This window comes from Silene latifolia, chromosome 11, assembly GCF_048544455.1.
Source record: "Silene latifolia isolate original U9 population chromosome 11, ASM4854445v1, whole genome shotgun sequence".
NCBI lineage: Eukaryota > Viridiplantae > Streptophyta > Magnoliopsida > Caryophyllales > Caryophyllaceae > Silene > Silene latifolia.
This window is the reverse complement of record NC_133536.1, coordinates 17631821-17637820: the sequence shown is the minus strand read 5'-3', so window position 1 is coordinate 17637820 and position 6000 is coordinate 17631821.

The following is a 6000-nucleotide window of genomic DNA, read 5'->3' as shown; positions in this document are numbered from 1 at the left end:
GCAGCTTGTGATGCTGCTATGTACTCAGCCTCCGTTGTAGAATCCGCATGATTCTGACTTCCTTGAAGCTTCTCCACTAACGGCACCACCATTGAGCATGAAAACAAAACCAGCTTGTGATTTCATGTCATCTCTATCTGTTTGGAAACTTGAGTCCGTGTATCCATTAACACGCAACTCAGTATCGCCTCCAAACACTAGGATAGAGTCCTTAGTTCTTCTTAAGTACTTAAGGATGTTCTTGACAGCAATCCAGTGACTCTCACCTGGATTTCCTTGATATCTACTCGTCATGCTCAAGGCATACGATACATCGTATGCGTGTGCATATCATGGCATACATGATTGATCCGACAGCGGAAGCGTAAGGGATCTCACTCATGCGTTCAACATCATGGGGTTTAGAGGGAGATTGAGTCTTGCTCAATATCGTCCCGGTTACCATAGGTACCAAACCCCTTTTGGATTTGTCCATCTTTGAAGCGTCGAAGAATCTTATCAACATAAGACTCTTGACTTAGTGCCAATATCCTCTTGGATCTATCTCTATAGATCCGGATACCTAATATGCGTTGTGCCTCTCCTAAATCCTTCATTTGGAAGTGGTTACCTAACCACTTCTTAACAGAAGACAACATTGGAATATCATTTCCAATGAGTAGTATGTCATCGACATACAAGATTAGGAACACAACTTTGCTCCCACTAAATTTCATGTATAAACATGGTTCCTCAACATTTCGAGTGAAACCACATTCCTTTATTACATCATTGAATCGATGATTCCAACTTCTTGATGCTTGCTTAAGACCATAAATGGATCTCTTAAGCTTGCACACTTTGTTAGGATTTTCAGAATCAACAAAACCTTCGGGTTGTATCATGTACACCTCCTCTTCTAAATGCCCATTTAGAAAAGCGGTTTTGACATCCATTTGCCATATTTCATAATCATGAAATGCGGCGATCGCTAACAAAATCCGTATGGATCTTAGCATGGCTACGGGGGCGAAGGTCTCATCATAATGGAGACCTTGGACTTGGGTAAATCCCTTTGCCACTAGCCTAGCTTTGTAGACATCGTCATGTCCTTCTATGCCATTCTTGACTTTGAATATCCATTTGCATTGGAGGGGTCTTGCCCCTTTAGGCAAATCTACCAAGTCCCAAACTTGGTTTTCAAGCATAGAATCCATTTCGGACTTCATGGCTTCAAGCCATAAGGTGGAATTAGGACTAGAGATTGCGGCCTTGTAGGTGGCGGGTTCGTCACTTTCCATAAGCAACACATCGAGTGTTCCATCTTCCTCGATAAGTCCCACATATCGATCGGGATGGCGAATTACTCGACCCGTCCTTCTTAGTGGAGGAGATACAACCGCGTTAGACGACGAAGGAACTTCTTCTTGCGTCTCTACCTCGGTTTGTGGCTCTTGAACTTCGTCAAGTTCAAAATTTCTCCCACTCTGTCTTTTAGAAATAAAGTCTCTTTCTAAGCAGACAGCCTCGCAAGACACAAACACTTTGTTATCTTGAGGTTTATAGAAGTAGTATCCTCGAGAATTCAAGGGGTAACCTACAAAGGTGCATTTTTCGGATCTTGGGGCAAGCTTGTTGTCATTCTTGGTCTTGACATAAGCATCACATCCCCAAATTTTCATGTAGGATAGATTAGGAACTCTTCCTTTCCACATCTCATATGGAGTTTTTCCGGTGGCCTTAGTGGGACTATTATTCAAAGATATAATTGCGGTTTGAATCGCAAATCCCCAAAACGAGTTTGGTAAATCGGTTTGACTCATCATTGATCGAACCATATCAAGTAGGGTTCGATTTCTCCTTTCGGCAACACCATTGAGTTGTGGTGTTCCGGGTGGAGAAAGTTGTGATATAATACCACAACCTTTCAAGTGTGAATCGAATTCAAGGCTAAGATATTCTCCACCACGATCGGAACGTAGTGCTTTTATCTTTTTGTCCAATTGGTTCTCTACTTGGTTTTGAAATTCCTTGAATTTCACAAACGCTTCACTCTTATGTCTCATTAAATAGACATACCCATGTCTACTCAAGTCGTCGGTGAAGGTTATAAAGTAGTCATAATTTCCACGAGCGGTGATAGTCATTGGTCCACATACATCGGTGTGTATGAGTCCTAATAGCTCACTAGCTCGTGTCCCTTTACCACTAAAAGGATTACGAGTCATCTTGCCAAGTAGGCAATATTCGCATGTACCATATGATTGATAATCAAATGGTGTAATCACATTAGTCGAAATTAATCTTTTGATGCGATTCTCGTTTATGTGACCTAATCGACAATGCCAAATGAACGCTTCACTTGGGTCACTTGTTTTGAGTTTCTTTGATTGAATGTTATAAATATCATTTGTCGGATTTGAGGTCTCTAAAATGTATATGCCATTGATTGAGGAAGCTTGGCCTATAATCAAGTCGTTTCTAGAAATAGAGCAACGATTGTTCTTAATGACAAAACAAAAACCGTCCATGTCTAGCATGGCGATTGAAATAATGTTTTTAGAGAGCGTAGGCACATAAAAACAATTATGTAAATACAACTCAAATCCGTTTGGCAAAGCTAGAACATAAGTTCCTTTGGATTCGGCCGCTACCCGAGCTCCATTTCCAAGGCGTAGATCCACATCTCCCTTGCTAAGCCTCTCCACATCTCTTAAACCCTGTAAATGATTACAAAGGTGAGAACCACAACCGGTATCTAGTACCCATGTCGTAGTGGAAGTATAATTTATATCAATAACATAAATTTCTTTAGGAATTTTACCTTTCGGAGTGATGATTCCTTCCCTTATATTTCGCAAATATACGGGACAATTCCTAAGCCAATGTCCCATGCCATAGCAATAATGGCACTCATCATTAACTTGCTTGAAGTTTTTTATTTTCTTTCCCTTCTTCTTGAACCTCTTGCCCTTTGAAGCAAGAACTTGATTGCTAGAGCTCCCACTAGCTTTGGCATCTTTATCTTCCAGAGACAAAGACCCTATAGCTTGCATGAGGTAGTCTTCCTGAGACGGACTCACACGAGGTCTAGTAGTAGTGGGTGGTTTAGAAGAGGTGATGAAGTTAAGGTTTCCATCCGAACCTATCCCGAAATGAAGTTCTCTAGTTGTATCGAAATCATTGTTGGAGCAAATGTCGTCAAGAACGTTGTGGTAAGAATCAATAGTTATTGGTGCGGTAGCATTTGATGGATTCATCGTAAAGAACTACAAATATGGAGGAAAAAGGAAATATAAACATATGTCTTTTTAAATCATTCTTGCAAATTAACAAGATATGAACATTTAAATAGTGACCTCTACCCAACTATTATAAATGATTCCAAGACCCAAATTCATATCAACTTAAGCACGGGATAGCCGATGAAACCCTTATTAATATAACTCGGTGGATTAACGTTTAATCGATTCTACTTTTAGAACTCTTGGTCGATAAAATTACTCTAATGTTTATCTATAGCCCAAAACACATTCAACAAGGGGACGGTGTGGCCGATGAAACCCTTATCAAAAACTTTTGTTGAGTTCAATCCAAATTTCGAATAAATGTATCCATGATCCAAACTCATATTAATTTGGGCACGGGATGGCCGATGAAACCCTCATCAACACGAATTCGGTGGATAAACATTCATCACCCACTTCCCCTACGTAACAAGGTTTGTACCCCGGGATGGCCGAGTGCACTCCCTCGCGAAATAGGTTTTCATGGTTTCTACTATTTGGTAAGGCTATGTCTCAATTAATTGTTTTAGCGAGAGGTCATGTCAAATTATTATCTATCACGTTTTAAGTGAACTAAAGCGGTGAACTACGATAATTATATTTGACACGGTCGATAAACTCGATAAGACAATGCATGTTTAGTTATGGCGATTTAGCGATGCATGTGACATAAAATAAAATGCAAGCATAAAAGTAAATAAATCCTAGTATGGCCTTTCCTAAAATAGAAAAACTCTTTAACTATTACAAATTCGGAAACCAACTCCATTGGTCCCTTGAACTTCGGTTGTGACACGCATCTCGAGGTAACACCGTCTTTATGTATCGCCATTCTTGAAGAAATCCGTCTTTGAGAACTCCGGAATGAATAAAATTACATAAAAATTACATAATTTCCTATTATACATTTGTAACTTAAATAAAATAAATCTATTAAATTACAAAACGGTGATACGAGATCACAATAAAAATTACAACCGAATCAATATTCCCATACATTTCGGGAAATACTAATTAAAGACTAAGGCCATACTAAGTAAAATTACATAAATTAAAATTATGACAATCATAAAGGAAAAATGTAGCATTATAATATGTATGAACATGCTCAATTTTATGCTAAATCGCCTTTAATTTGCCAATATCGTATATTACTCGGTTTTTACGGATTTGCGTGATTTCAACATTTTATAATCACAAAAATACATAAACTCATATTTATGCATAAGTTAAATACCCTAACCTCTTAGGACTCAAAATTTAGTCTTCACTAATAATTTGACCATAATTAACCCTTATTTACAAAATTGTTCATAAATGGACCAAAAATTACAAAAATAAGCTATTAAACTTCAAATAAATCACAAAATTTCAAATAAATTCAAAATTTGAAATTTAAACTAATGAACATTCTGGAAAATTACCATGACACTCATAATGTTCAAAATCTTAGGTTAAAAATTTCGAAAAAATTTTCCGGAAAAACAATGTTGCGGTTTATCGATTTTTAATAAAATAATCATAAAAACATGGAAAAATTATTTTCATAACTTTTCAATTTTAGATCTGAAAAAGATAATAAAATGCAACATTAGACGTTTTTCCTAAGTCATAGATTATGTTTTATTAATTTTTCACTAATAATGTCACTATTTATGCTATTTTTCTTCAAAAAATCATAAATCATGCAAAAAGACTTCTTTATAGCCAATTATTTTACACACATCTTGTAAAATTGCATGTGACAACATATTAAATTTCTATGACCAGATTCGAAATTTAACTCATATTAACCTATTTTTCACCTAAATCCTAATTTAATAATGAAAAATCCATTTTTCGAGCATAACAAGTCCAAAAATTATGAAAATTTACAGGTTATCTCAAAATAATATATATGACAACATATCCAAAAATCACTAGAAAATTCGAAGTATAGCTAATTTTAGACCAAAAATGACATTTTTACTCATAAAATCACATTTAAATGCCATTATTGTAAATTATGAACAATAAAAATCCGAAAAATAACCAAAATATCCTAAAACATTTTAGGACCAGAAAAATTAACATGCATGGATTAATTTCGTGATATATCATAATAACACAAATTTTACAAGTTTTATATGTTATTCTTATAACTCGGAAAAACTTTTAACCGATTTGCATGCAAACAACCGTGGCTCATGATACCGATTGAAGGAAATGTAGATTCATATACATACTAACATACTCATATATGTTTAAATTAATTTGTCATAAAATTAAATACGGATTTTATGCATGCAAACAATATTAAAATAGAGGGGAAATCATGTCCTTACATTGGTGATTTCGGTATTATGGGCACAAAAGAAATCTCCTTTTCTTTTGTTTTTGAGCTTTCCCTAAGATGGAAGAACAAGATCCAAGTATAGGATCTCTCCCTAAGCTTTATACCCAAGGCTTTCTCTTAATTTAATTAATATTACAAGAACTAGTATAATATTAATTAGGTAGAAAATTGAACCAAAATATTTATAAAACACTTGTATATTTCGGTTTTTGGGGAGGAAGAAGATGGGAGTTTTTATCTCTCTAAAACTCTTATTTTAGATTGTGAATAGAATGAATGAATAATAACATTTCATTATTGTATATGAGGTAAATTAAGAGGAAAAACAATTAGTTTTTCACTCTTAAAAAACCGGACCAAGGAGAGAGGGAGGAGAGCCAATGCATGCCCTCATTTGTC